Here is a 14,114-nt window from a genome sequence, read left to right as displayed (position 1 = left end):
TAGGTTGTGTTTATTTTCGTTTATGGGTTTGGTGTAGGCTTTGTTGAAGTCACCATGGTCAATCAACTATGGCTCTGTTTCAGTGCTTTTGGTGGAATTCAAGCGACCCATGATACATCTAGAAGAACCTAGGTTAGAGAATGAGAGAAAAAGGTCCTTGGTTGTGTGACTAGAGAGAAAGAAATAAAGGGGATATGGGTTTGGAGTTTTTTAAGGATGAAGATGAAGGTTAATAGGTGTGATGGTTGTTGGTTATTTTTTGGTTTATTATAAAAATGAATGGTTGTGATGGTTCTAGGATGAAGATGAAGATGACGATGATGATGATGGAGAACAAGAAGATGAAGATGGAATTAATGATTTTTTTAACTTTTAAACTTTAATAAATAATTTTAATTAAATTAAATTATTAATTAAATATGTGTTATTTAAAATTTAATAAATGACCTGAGGCATGCTCACCGGAGTTCTGTCCTCCGGCGAGGACCAAAACCAGACTTAGTGCAAATAGAGAGGTATATCGCTTACTATTTACCGACGAGAGATTAAAATCAAAAAACCTTACAAAGACAATGACTAATGATTAACATTTTATTTTAATTTTTTTTTGAAAATTAGTATTCAAATTGGACCGGTAGTAATGGTCATTAAAGTCCGAGGAATGAAATTGATGTTTATGAGATCATAAAATTCCAATACTTGAATCAAAATTATATTCAAAGAGGTTATGAAATTGATCTTCACTTAAAAATATTTTATACATTTTTTTGTGTTGAATTTCTCTAGCAATTTCAATATGAGTGTGGTGAAGGTTAATGGCATCCATAAGATAACAATTTTCAGAGAGTCTTAATGATATACTCAAATCCTTCAATGTGATTTTCTTTTTCAGGAAATATATGGGATGAAACACATCCCAATCGTCTGATGACAAAGTACAAGACTACTAAAAGATCAATCTAGTCAACATACAAGAAAGGTAAAAGTAACAAGCCAGACCATCAGATTTAAGAAAAGACAAATATGTGGATCGTCTGACCAGGCAAAGAAAGAGAAAAGATTAAAGCTTCAAAGAAAATTAACCAAGCAAATGGAAGTCCAATATACTACATCATCTGATCAGGAACAAGGTGGAAGATCATGAAGACAAGAAGATCTGAAGTGTCAGGTGTAACGCCCCAATTTCTCAACTGATGAATCACATTAGTGTAAGATCAAGATTTGGTCATGTGGTACAACTCTATGTTTTGATGATAACAAGTATTTATTTGTGGATGAACAATTATGGTACTCTAACGTTTGTCTAAAGTGTTTTGACAAACAGGTTCTGATTCTGACACCAGAAGATATATTCATCAGAAGATCTGAGGATCAGAAGTTCTGAAGATCAGAAGATCTGAGGATCAGAAGATCTGAGGATCAGAAGTTCTGAAGATCAGAAGCTCTGAAGGTCCAGAGGCTCTGAAGGTCCAGAAGCTCTGAAGGTCCAGAAGAAGAAGTTACGAAGGTCAGAGGATCCAAGCTTCCCTCTGACTCTGATCACCAAGCTTCACAAGTTCCAACATGAAGCGTCGTCAGATCAGAAGTAAATGGTTAAAGGAAAATGTCTCTATCAAGTAGTACAAGAGCAGTGTACTATTCTGACAAGCCTACCTACCAAGATTCAGCCACAGCAGGTTCTGGAAGTTCCAGAAATGCCCTCCAACGGTCATATTTTCTCAACAGAAATATCCTTTGCACCTTGGACTATTTAAGGCTGAAGAAGAGAAGAAAGACTTAGGAGAGAGAGACCAAGAGCTGCAATACAAGAAAAGATTCAAGCCTCCACTTTCTTCATCTGTTCTTATTTAGTTTACACTCAACTTATTCAGAAGCAAACCTTTGTAAACACCAACCTCAAACAGTTGTTTGATTTACCTTAAGGGATCGGGTAGGTCAGTATCCTTAAGAAGACTAGGATCTGTGTATCTTAGTGGTGATTCCTTTAGGAGATCAAGGTTGATCGGATCCTAGAGAAGACTAAGAGAGTGAATCTTAGTGATAGCTAAGTCAGTGTATTGTTAGTCACTTGTAGGTTTCAAGTGCAGTTGTAACAATTATCTGATTAGTGGATTGCCTTCATTCTAAGAAGGAAGAAATCACCTTAACGGGTGGACTGGATTAGCTTGAGGGATTTATCAAGTGAACAAGGATAAAATACTTGTGTGCTTCCCTCTTCTCTCTATCTTTATCCGCTGCACCATCTATCTCAGATAAACCGAAAAGATTTACTTTAAATCTTAAGGGGAAAGTTTTTATATTCAAAACTCTATTCAACCCCCCCTTCTAGTCGTTTTTCACACCTTCAATTGGTATCAGAGCGCAAGTTCTGATTACCACACTTAACAGTGTTCAGTAGATCCGGGCCAGTGTGAAAAACTCATGAATTCCACCACTACTACAAGCAAATATCAATACAGTGCAAGACCACCTATCTTTGATGGTCAGAGATTTGATTTCTGGAAAGACATAATCAAAAGCTTCTTTCTTGGCTTTGATCCTGATCTCTGGGATTTTGTTGTTGATGGCTACACCCCTCCTGTTGATGAACATGGTGTAAAGATCCCAAGGGAGAAGATGAGTGAAGATCAAAAGAAGGAGTTCAGAGATCATCACAGATCAAGAGCTATTCTGCAAAGTGTCATTTCATATGAAGAATATGAGAAAATTACTGATCGTGATTCCGCTAAGTGTATCCTTGATTCCTTAAAGATGACACATGAAGGAAACAAAAAGGTGAAAGAGACAAAGGCGTTGTCTCTAATTAAGCAGTATGAATCCTTCCAAATGGAACCTGACGAATCCATTGAGGATATGTTTTCCAGATTCCAATTGATTATTGCTGGAATAAGACCTCTCAACAAAAGTTACACTACAAAAGATCATGTCATAAGGGTCATCAGAAGTCTTCCTGAAAGCTGGATGTCGTTAGTGACTTCAATAGAGCTTACAAGAGATGTTGAGCATATGAGTTTAGAAGAACTCATCAGCATACTGAAATGTCATGAGCTGAAGCGCTCAGAGATGCAAGATCTGAGGAAGAAATCTATAGCCTTGAAATCCAAATCTAAGAAGGCTAAATCTGAGAAGTCAAAAGCTCTCCAAGCTAAAGCAGAAGAATCTGAAGAAGCATCAGAAGATTCTGATGAAGATGAGCTGACTCTGATATCCAGAAAGCTCAACTGCATCTGGAAGCACAGGCAGAGCAAATACAAAGGCTCATCAAAGGACAAAAAGTCAAAGAAGCATTTCAAACCAAAGAAAAGTTTGATGGTGACCTTTGACGAATCAGAGTCAGAGGATGTTGACTCTGATGGTGAAGTTCAAGGACTCATGGCCATTGTCAAAGACAAAGAAGCAGAGTCAAAAGAAGTACCTGACTCTGACTCAGCATCAGAAGAAGATCCTAACTCAGACGATGAAAATGAGGTATTCGCTTCTTTCTCAACCTCTGAACTTAAACATGCTTTGTCTGATATTATGGATAAGTATAACTCTTTATTGACTAAGCATAAAAAGTTGAAAAATGATTTCTCTGCTGCCTCTGAAACTTCTGTTGAACATGAGAAAAAGATTTCTGAATTAAATGTGAGTAATCATGCTTTAGTTAACTCTAACTCTGTGCTAAAAAATCAAATTGTTAAGTTAGAAGAAGTTATTGCTTATGATGCCTCTGTTAGTAAGAATGAATCTAAATATGAAAAATCCTTTCAAAGATTCCTGGCTAAAAGCGTAGACAGAAGCTTAATGGCTTTAATGATCTATGGCGTAAGCAGAAATGGAATATATGACATTGGTTATTCTAAACCTTCTGAAGTTGCTCCATCATCTCTTAAGAAAGGAACTTTCTCTATGTCAAAATATCATGCTCAAATTCCTTTATATTATCCTGTTGAAAGACCCAAAGTTGTCAGAACTTTTGGGCTAACTAACAAGAAAGGACCCAGAAAGTGGGTACCTAGGGATAAGATTATATATGTTGCAGATATCTTCAATAGGTCCATCGAAACTCCAACCATGGAACCTGGACAGTGGATGCAGGCAACACATGACGGGAGAAAGGCATATGTCCCAAGATCCAAAACTTGAACCTGAAGGTGAAGTTGATCTTGGAGGCATCAGTAGAGTAAGATTTGGTCAATGAATCATTGGTTTTTTATAAGAACCCCTCTGTTGATATTCTGAACGCTATTCATGTTATAATTAATGATAAGCTTGACTCTGACAAGTCAAAGCTAGCTGAAAAAGCTTGCAGAGATGAGCATGACTGTTTCAGAAAGAAATAAAGACTCAGAACTTGTCAAACCAGAAGCAACAACATCAGAAGATGCTACTACAACTTCTGACTTGCATCATCAGAAGAAGAGTAGGTTCATAGCTTCTCATTCTGAAGTATCTGAAGATGAAATTTTGTCCAGAATGGAGATGTCACCAGAACCACACTTCTGCTCTCATCAGAAGATATACTAATCAGCAGCCAAGTATCCCTTGGTATTCCTTCGGAGAGGGAGTATTTCGTTTTATGCTCTTACTATTTTTTTTCCACCTTCATTCTTTTTGCTTATGACAAAAAGGGGGAGAACTAATAGTATCTTGACAACTCCCTTATGTGATCAATTTCTATGCTCTGACGATACATTCTGATTGATGTCATCTCTTTCAATGCTATGATACATCTTATGACTCAATTAACTCTGATCACATACTTCAATATAGCTCAGAATCTAGATACCTCTAACGTGGTTGATATTAAGTATTAGATTCAGGGGGAGCTTAGCTCAGAATCAAGCTCGAGTCTTGGATTCAGAAGGAGCAAGATAAACTATACACATCAGGATAAGTTTTAACTCTGATACCTTATACTCTGAGTGTATTCAGTTTATTTGTTTAGAGTTGTTCATCAAAATACATGGTTTTGTCATCATCAAAAAGGGGGAGATTGTAAGATCAAGATTTGGTCATGTGGTACAACTCTATGTTTTGATGATAACAAGTATTTATTTGTGGATGAACAATTATGGTACTCTAACGTTTGTCTTAAGTGATTTGACAAACAGGTTCTGATTCTGACACCAGAAGATATATTCATCAGAAGATCTGAGGATCAGAAGTTCTGAAGATCAGAAGATCTGATGATCAGAAGATCTGAGGATCAGAAGTTCTGAAGATCAGAAGTTCTGAAGATCAGAAGAGCTGAAGATCAGTAGATCTGAGGATCAGAAGCTCTGAAGGATCAGAAGCTCTGAAGGTCCAGAGGCTCTGAAGGTCCAGAAGCTCTAAAGGTCCAGAAGCAGAAGTTACGAAGGTCAGAGGATCCAAGCTTCCCTCTGACTCTGATCACCAAGCTTCACAAGTTCCAACATGAAGCGTCGTCAGATCAGAAGTAAATGGTTAAAGGCAAATGTCTCTATCAAGTAGTACAAGAGCAGTGTACTATTCTGACAAGCCTACCTACCAAGGTTCAGCCACAGCAGGTTCTGGAAGTTCCAGAAATGCCCTCCAACGGTCATATTTTCTCAACAGAAATATTCTTTGCACCTTGGACTATTTAAGGCTGAAGAAGAGAAGAAAGACTTAGGAGAGAGAGACCAAGAGCTGCAATACAAGAAAAGATTCAAGCCTCCACTTTCTTCATCTGTTCTTATTTAGTTTACACTCAGCTTATTCAGAAGCAAACCTTTGTAAATACCAACCTCAAACAGTTGTTTGATTTACCTTAAGGGATCGAGTAGGTCAGTATCCTTAAGAAGACTAGGATCTGTGTATCTTAGAGGTGATTCCTTTAGGAGATCAAGGTTGATCGGATCCTAGAGAAGACTAAGAGAGTGAATCTTAGTGATAGCTAAGTCAGTGTATTGTTAGTCACTTGTAGGTTTCAAGTTCAGTTGTAACAATTATCTGATTAGTGGATTGCCTTCATTCTAAGAAGGAAGAAATCACCTTAACGGGTGGACTGGATTAGCTTGAGGGATTTATCAAGTGAACCAGGATAAAATACTTGTGTGCTTCCCTCTTCTCTCTATCTTTATCCGCTGCACCATCTATCTCAGATAAACCGAAAAGATTTACTTTAAATCTTAAGGGGAAAGTTTTTATATTCAAAACTCTATTCAACCCCCTCCCCCCCTTCTAGTCGTTTTTCACACCTTCAATTAGTAACCTAACAAAGTCTAAGGACTATTTCACAATTTTAAAGAAAACATGATATATATATTTTTTTAAAACAAACTAAACATATCAACCATAGAGTTTGAAACATAAAACATCACGTTCCCAATATATAATAATAATGACTTACAATAACATAAGCATGGTTCCAAAATAAGTACGCACACTTAAACAGTGGCGAAAACATGGTTTTAGTAATAGAGTCTCAGAAGATGAAGAAGACTCAAAGCATAACCTACTAAGAGAAAACTAAACAACTTCTTCCATCTCTACTCCGCCGCTAACTATCTCTCCTCCATCTCGTACATGGCTAAGCATCGCCGTAAGGCTCTTCACCTCCTAATAGCGTTAAGCGCCCAAACAACAAGTAGCAAACAGAAATGGTTAACTCCATGCAATTACCACATATAAAAGAGAAAACATGTTATTCAAGTTTAATTACATAACATGATAATTAAACTGACAACTTATATCAAGTTAAATGACAATTCATTGAACAACATAGCATGAAACAAAACATCAATATCATTGAACGTTAGTGTCCTATAATGCGACTATATGCTACTACCAATAAGAATCGATCGGTATCGTCTCTCAAGACGGGACAATCACACAGGACCACACCCACCTCATTGCCACTTAGCGTCACTATGGACGGGACAATCGCGTGGGACCACACCCACCTCATCGCCACTTTAGAACATCTCGAAAGATGGGACAATCCCGTGGGACCACACCCACCTCATTGCCACTTTATAACGCCTCGAAAGACGGGGCAATCACGTGGGACCACACCCACCTCATTGCCACTTTCCCTATATGCCAAGTCAGTCAACGACAATTTCCAAATCAATAATCAACTCAGAATAACCTTATGTTATTCATAATTTCAACAATAACCAATGACCGAAGACCCAGAAAACATTTGACACAAGTCTCAGAAAACATTCAACATAAGCAAGTATACAACATAGCAAGCATACCAATATTTCAATCAATTGTCAATCAAATTAAACACCTTCATCTCAAACGCATGCAGTGCGAGTAAAACAGGCAAGACTCAAAGACGCTCTAAAACCGAGTTACCCTTACCTTAACCACTTTCTTTCCTAAGTTGCGACTTCGATCCACTCACGCCATCGCTCCTCGGACCGACTAGCTTTTCTTCCATCTTTTAACTCCGACACGAACGCATTATCGCACTTCGTATCCTTAGAACATTAATCGCTTTCAAAAATGCTAAGCTTTAAGATCCTAGCTTCCGCTCCAAAACACAAGAATCTCCTCACACTCAAGATAACTACTTAAGAATTTCACTTAAAGATAATGACACAAAAAAAGTGTACATGCCAATTCCCTCTCGCTAATGACACAAAACAAGTCATTCTCGTTCTATTTATATGCTTCAACCTAGCAGGAGGTGGCATTGGAGCATGCACCTAAGCTGGAGGTGTGGAACATGCACAAGGGACCATAACGTGGAGGCTTTGGAGGATAGGCAGCAAGCAACAATCTTGAGGTGCCATTCTTGAAGAGTGACATGTAAGAAGCATGAGGTGTAGGACATGCAGCAAAGGATAACGTGGTGGAGGCTTGAAGAAAATGCATAGCAGATGCAACCAAGCATAAAGGGGATAAAGTTTGGATAGAATTGAAGCTGTTGTTGAATTTAACTCATAGAACTATAGAAAAATATTAGGAAGATGAAACATTATCCTAAAAATTAATAGAGACTCTATAATATAATTTAAAATCACTTTGAGCAAGTTTAAGTGATCAAGAAATAGAGTGTCAACAAAAATACTTTTGTTAAGTTATATATTTGTATATATATAAGTCACGTAATATTTTTTTGTTTAAGTCACGTAATATTTTTTTGTTTAAGTCACGTACGTGACTCTTCTTTTTTTTTTTTTTCTTCTATTTTTTCTTTTTTTTTTCAAGGAAGAAAATAATAATAATATTAATAATACACTAATTTATATAAACACACAATGCACAATAAACCCATCAACTTAAGCTTATTAGCGCTTATCACTATTAAACCAATAAATAACTAGTTAATTAATCGTATAAATTATCCGGGTCTTACATCAGGATAAGCTATGCAAGAAAATATCAATGCCAGTGGATCGTATGAGAGGATTGAAGTTATTAAAGATCATCATCATTGTTTGTCTCAAGTGATATTAAAGAAAGTGCAATGTCTAGAGAAAGAGCGACACATTCATTTTTTAATCCTCTGACATTCGAGAAGAGAAAGCAAGTGCAAGCAATCACGTGATATCTCACAAAGCACTATGTCCAAATAAGCAAGTACAACGTTGTCACAGTCAGTTTCCTCTTTCTCTCATACAAGGAATGGAACAAGGCTCAAGATGCTACCAACCGTTGACACAGATACACATTGTGGCAATAAGTCTTCATCGAAGAAGTACAATGCATTAAATGCACCTGACAAGAAGTTCGATCTAACGACTAGTTCTCAAGATGCTCTACACGCTCCAACAGCTCTCAACCTATCCAAGCAACACTTGAAGTATAAAAGGACAACTTGAAGATATTCAGACTCAAGAAAATGAGCTAGAACTTTTCATCTGAATCATTTTCTTCAACAAGCTCAAGCGTCACACTACAAAAAAAATGGCATTTTGCGGCGGTTGTATGGACGTTTCGCGGTGGTTTAAACCGCCGCAGAACGCTTCTCGCGGCGGTTTGCCAACCGTCGCAGTTACTAGCGTCGCGAGGCGTTCTGCGGCGGTTAGAGGCAACCGCTGGAATAGCCGCCGCAAAATGCATCTAGCAAATCTCGGCGGTTTAAACCGCCGCAATAGACTTTTCCTTGATGGAATTCCTGATGCACCAGTGTCCATATTGGCGGCGGTTTGAAACCGCCGCAAGTAGTGAATTTAATTAAAAAAAATATTTTTCTTAAATTTCTACACCTCCAGCTCTATTGATCACCTCCAGTAACTAAATTAATTTACATGTTACATCTCAAGCATCTTAGAACTAGTGTATGTAGTAAAACATCTAAGGAAGCACCAAAATTAGTTTGAAGGAAAGCAAGTTTTGTCATATCTACCTAATAATTAAAAACATATAAGCAGAGATATAAAGAGAGTTTATAACAATTAGTGAAGAGTGCAAAGTTTCAAAGCAGCATTACCACTCATATCCAGGATTTGTAGCTTAGGCAGTGCTTCAAAACAGCCTGAAACATAATGACTTTTGTTTACTTCATATTTTTTTACAAGAAATGAAGATGAAACATGAAGTACACAAAACAGGTCAAGTGATGTGAAAGCTCATTAGCCATTATGATTTCATTTTAAAACCTAAACAGAAAGAGATCAACAATGATACCTTGAAAAGACGGCCAAGAAATCTAGCATCAATGACTCCAACAGAGTGCACATGTCTGGTGTGGAACAAATCCTATTAAAAAAGTTAAGACAAATTAGATTATCAGGCATGCCCAATTGATTTGGGAACATTTTAAACATGTTCATCTTCTTACATATGTTCTTTAAACAAAACAATCAGCAAGGAAATGCAAGGAGGCTCTACAAAGTTTAAGGAAAGCAATAGTTAGACCTTTCCTCCATATATGACCACACCTTAATCAACAATGAAAAGCTAATTTTATAAGCTATAACATACCTTACTTGCTAGAGCTAGTTTTCTCCAATTTTCTCCAATTTAAGACATTTCTTATTAAGAATGAGACTGATGCTCCAATAACAATCAGGGGATTTGGTGGCTAAAATTACCTGTAGCAAGATGGGGCAATAAAATCAACCAAGTCATTTGCTGATAGGAAGAAATAAAGAACCTGTTCAAGTTAAAATTAGAAATTGAATGAAGCTTCTTGTTTTGTCAATGGACATACAAAAATAAAGGGAGCCTATTTACCACGTCAATACTACCACCCAAATGTTTCAAGTGAACCTGTCAGGAAGTTGAAACAGCAATAGAGTAAGACAAGAAAAGCTTGGCAAAACAGCTAGATGCTATAATAAACCATTATTAATAAATCAGTTGGAGGTTCTACACTTTTACTATAATATATTATCCAATTTCTATTTATTTCCTGACCAAAACATTATGTTACAAACTCGTGGAGGAAATGGAGATAAAATGATGATGATTTTTTTTTGGAAGGTGAAAAAGCAAGTTATTTTTCTTTCAAACAGAATCATACATACATATGTAAAGGGAGCATATATACTTTGAGAAACATAGTCATCATTGCTTGATGGATATTCAAGAATTAGAATGGGTGGTGGTTGCCAAACCAGTTGCTTCAAGGCCTACCTGTTCTAGTTTCAAATCTTTCTTAGAGCTCCTAGCAGGAGCAATCAATGACTCTCCCCCTACTGCATCTTCTCAAGCTACTACAGTTTCTGCCATTAGACCAAAGATAGTGAGGTTCAAGCCAGCAATGAATAATTGCCCCACTCCCGGGTTTATTTCTTCTCAGGTGAATGAACTTTCAGTGCACTAAGACAAACTGTTCTGCAGAAGCTTCTTGATTTCCAACATTTTGTGTTTTTGCAATTTCAGGGTGACAGTTATGGAGCTGCATTTGGTGATTCCTCTGACAAGAGTCCTAAACCTGACACCAGAACCTTTCTCTGAGGCCATCATGCTAGTCCTGCTTTACAGCAAATTTTCTTCATCACTGTGAGGGCATAAGTTCACTTGTTTTTGCTGCATCTTCAATAGGCAGATGAAAGTAATTGCTCAGATCACTCAATCTCATCTTCCTCGCTCTCTCCCTCTCCCCCCAATACCATAGAATAACAAGTCAGTCAAAAGTAGAAATGCTGCCAGAAAAAGAAGTGTAAAACTTATGGCTTCTTAATGTTAATTAAATTTCAAGGATAAAAGTAACTAGGTGAGTATAGAAAAACAAAAAGGACAACCTGTATTGCGAGGCGGTCTACAACTCTAAGAGTTTCCCATTCTTTTTCTTTTACTGCAAAGCACTTGCTCCGTTCACACAAATTCAAATTATGCCTGAATAAATCCTCTCTCCCCATAATATCAATTGTTCAACTAGGCCATACCAGCCTAGATAGTAGTTACATGTAAAAAAAGCATAAGATCTAAAAATTAAACCTAAACAGTTAAATTGGTTTGACGCTTACCTTTGGAATGATTAACAAACTCTGCTATAACCAACTGCTCCCGAGATCCTAAAGTTGTAGCAAGGTGCTCCCAATAAACTGATAATGCTGATTCAACCACACCTCCACCATCTACCACCTGAATTTATTTATTGACAAATCAAGAGAAAATAGACAGAGCAAAAGCAAATAACACTGCAAATCCTGGTTGCCAATCAATTTCATACCTGAACAAAACAGAAAGAGGAGAGGGACCCAAAATCCAAATTGGAAAACCTAAAATTTTCTTCCACCCAAATCACCAACTTTTTACCTCTTCTTCACTAGGAAAACCTAAATTTGGATACAAGGTCGGGTACCGTTGATTACAGCAAGAAGATTCGCGGTGGTGTAGCTTGGACGGTGAATGACTTCGATCTGGGTTCAATGGTGTGGAATCAAGCCTCTCTTCATCGTTCCTCTCTCTGATCTAGGTTGACGGCGACAAGGTCTTGTTCATCGTTCCTCTCTTCATCGTTCCAGGCGAAGCAATCGAAGTGGATGACGGATTTCAGGGCGTGGGAGGGCAAGTGAAATTGGGAGAAGAAACTAGGGCTTGTGGGGAGGGAAAGTGAAATTGGGGAAAAAATGTGAGGGAACTGAATGTTTTCGTGAAATAATATACCGCAGGTTATTTTTTTATTTATTTTTAATTTAAAATTATACCAACCGCCGCAGCATGCGTATAAACCGCCGCAAAGTTTAGAGTACCGCGGCGGTTTGTTACCATAAAACCGCCGCAAATAGTCCAAATACTTTAAGAAAAAAAAGAAAACCCTTACAACCGCCGCGATACACCTTACAACCGCCGTGAAAAAAATAATCTCACGTCGGTTGCCCAAACCGCCGTTTAAACCGCCGCATGATAGTTTTTGGCGGCGGTTTACCCAAACCGCCGCAATATGACCGCCGCAAAATGCCCTATTTCTGGTAGTGTCAGATCTTTATTGTCTGAGAGAAAAACCAAAGAGTCAAATCCTCTATCTAATCTCTCTAGATTTAGAACTCAAAGTATACTCAAGAGTCAAATCCTTCTCAAGCACTTTGTAGTTCGCCAGCTCTGTAAAAGTCTACAATCACTCTTGTAAGAAGAGAAACTCGTAGAACCAAACGATCTTGAAAAAGATCTTAGGAGAAGTCCTGCATAATATTTGTTGTTGGAAAAAGTCATGTGGAATACTTGTTAGGAGAAGTCCTCAGAATACTTGTTAGGAGAAGTCCTGTAGAATACTTGTTGGGAAAAGTCCTGTAGAATACTTGATATAGGAGAAGTCTTTGATACTTGTTAGTGGAAATCATGGTGCTGCCAAGGATGGGCGTAGCTCCATCGTTTGTGAGTGAACCAAGATATATTGCCGTGTGCTTACTGTCATTTAAAATCCGCTGCATCAACCGATTACGAAAACTCTTTCTAGACTTATCATCATTTTGAAAACTCAAGTTTTTAGGTAACACAATTCAAACTCCTATTTCTTGTGTTACCTTTTCCGATATAAGACTTAGGGGTTCAAACAGTCACTTTATACCACAACCACCAGAACCTGTTGAGTAAAATGTTTTAAACATGAATTTAGAGTTAGTTTGAATTGTAATAGAAGAGTGCAAGAGGAGGTCATGACTCTAATTGTCTTTTATATCATTGAACTTCTTTTCTAAAAAAAATTCACAATGTTTATTATTGAATATAAATCTTCACATTATTGGCGTTAAAATGGTAATAAGTTTGTGATTTCCACTATCGCTGGAGAATGACACCCTTGCTCATTACTTGATACGATGTGGTAACACATACAGAGTGACACCAACACATTTAAAACAAAAAAAAATGTTTGGGTCCACCAAGTTTCTCCTAAGCTTCACCCTTAATTCTTATATAGTAGACCGAAGTAGATATAAAACATCATATTATGGAGTAATTATAGAACATGTTTTGTTGGAATGACTTCCTAGGATTCCACCCAAAGTCCAAAAAATAGAGAAAAAACATACAAGAGTTAAATGACATCAACCATCAAGTTTTAAGTGCATCATCACTACATAAAATATATATTCCATGGAGGCCGGGATTAGTCATCCTTCTTTTCTTCATCATTCAAAGTAATGCCCTTTCTTTTGCATATCGGGCATGAATTATTTAGCACAAGCCATGTTTTGATGCAGTCAATGTGATATTTATGCATACAATCCAACACTCCAAGTTCTTCTGAATCAGCATATTCCTCCTGATGATGAATATAATTTTGTTACAAAACAAAGAGTGTTGAGCATTGATTAAAGAAGGATAGTATGATGGAATACAATAAGTAGATAAAAAAATTCATTTATATTTTTGATAGATTGATTTAAGTGGTAAAAAATATAATATAGATGATAGAAATAAACAAATTAATTTTTTCACATGAATCAAAATGTAACAAGTTTTACCTGACAAATGCAACATCTTTCTTTTGTTTGTGGAGTCTCCTCACTGGTGAGCTTGAAATTTTCATGTCTAATGTTGTTCAAAATGCCTTCCTCTGTCAAAATTGGTTCCACGTTCTCATTTTGCCTTTCAGCCATAATTTGTGATCGCTGCTTCAAAAATTTATTTCCATAGTAAAATTCACATTAAAGAGTTTAATTTAAAATAGGAACATCATGATAATTTCTTTACATGTCATGAATTTAAGTGTAAAAAATGCATTATTTAAAGAAGCATTTCTAAAAAATTCAAGCATGATATTCCTCACTACGTTA

The 14,114-nt window shown here is 37.0% G+C and overlaps 1 long non-coding RNA gene across 7 annotated transcripts; it reads right to left on the bottom strand.

Annotated features, from left to right (window-relative positions):
* Window positions 1-6,350: 6,350 nt before the first annotated feature.
* LOC130729750 (uncharacterized) lies at window positions 6,351-11,962 on the bottom strand. 7 transcript variants are annotated; one of them, XR_009016109.1, is made up of 7 exons: window positions 11,567-11,962; window positions 10,525-11,478; window positions 10,123-10,158; window positions 9,871-9,980; window positions 9,574-9,645; window positions 9,377-9,421; window positions 6,351-6,546 (listed from the first exon to the last, which is right to left on the bottom strand). It is a non-coding gene; the product is annotated as an uncharacterized LOC130729750 (long non-coding RNA). The 7 variants fall into 7 exon arrangements; XR_009016108.1 differs by lacking the exon at window positions 6,351-6,546 and adding an exon at window positions 8,297-8,726; XR_009016107.1 differs by lacking the exon at window positions 6,351-6,546 and adding an exon at window positions 9,728-9,773 and having other exon boundaries at window positions 9,160-9,421.
* Between the last annotated feature and the right edge of the window lie 2,152 nt (window positions 11,963-14,114).

Source organism: Lotus japonicus, chromosome 1 (assembly GCF_012489685.1).
Source record: "Lotus japonicus ecotype B-129 chromosome 1, LjGifu_v1.2".
Taxonomy (NCBI): domain Eukaryota; kingdom Viridiplantae; phylum Streptophyta; class Magnoliopsida; order Fabales; family Fabaceae; genus Lotus; species Lotus japonicus.
The sequence above is the reverse complement of the archived record's forward strand: the minus strand, read 5'-3'. Positions and strand labels throughout refer to the sequence as shown.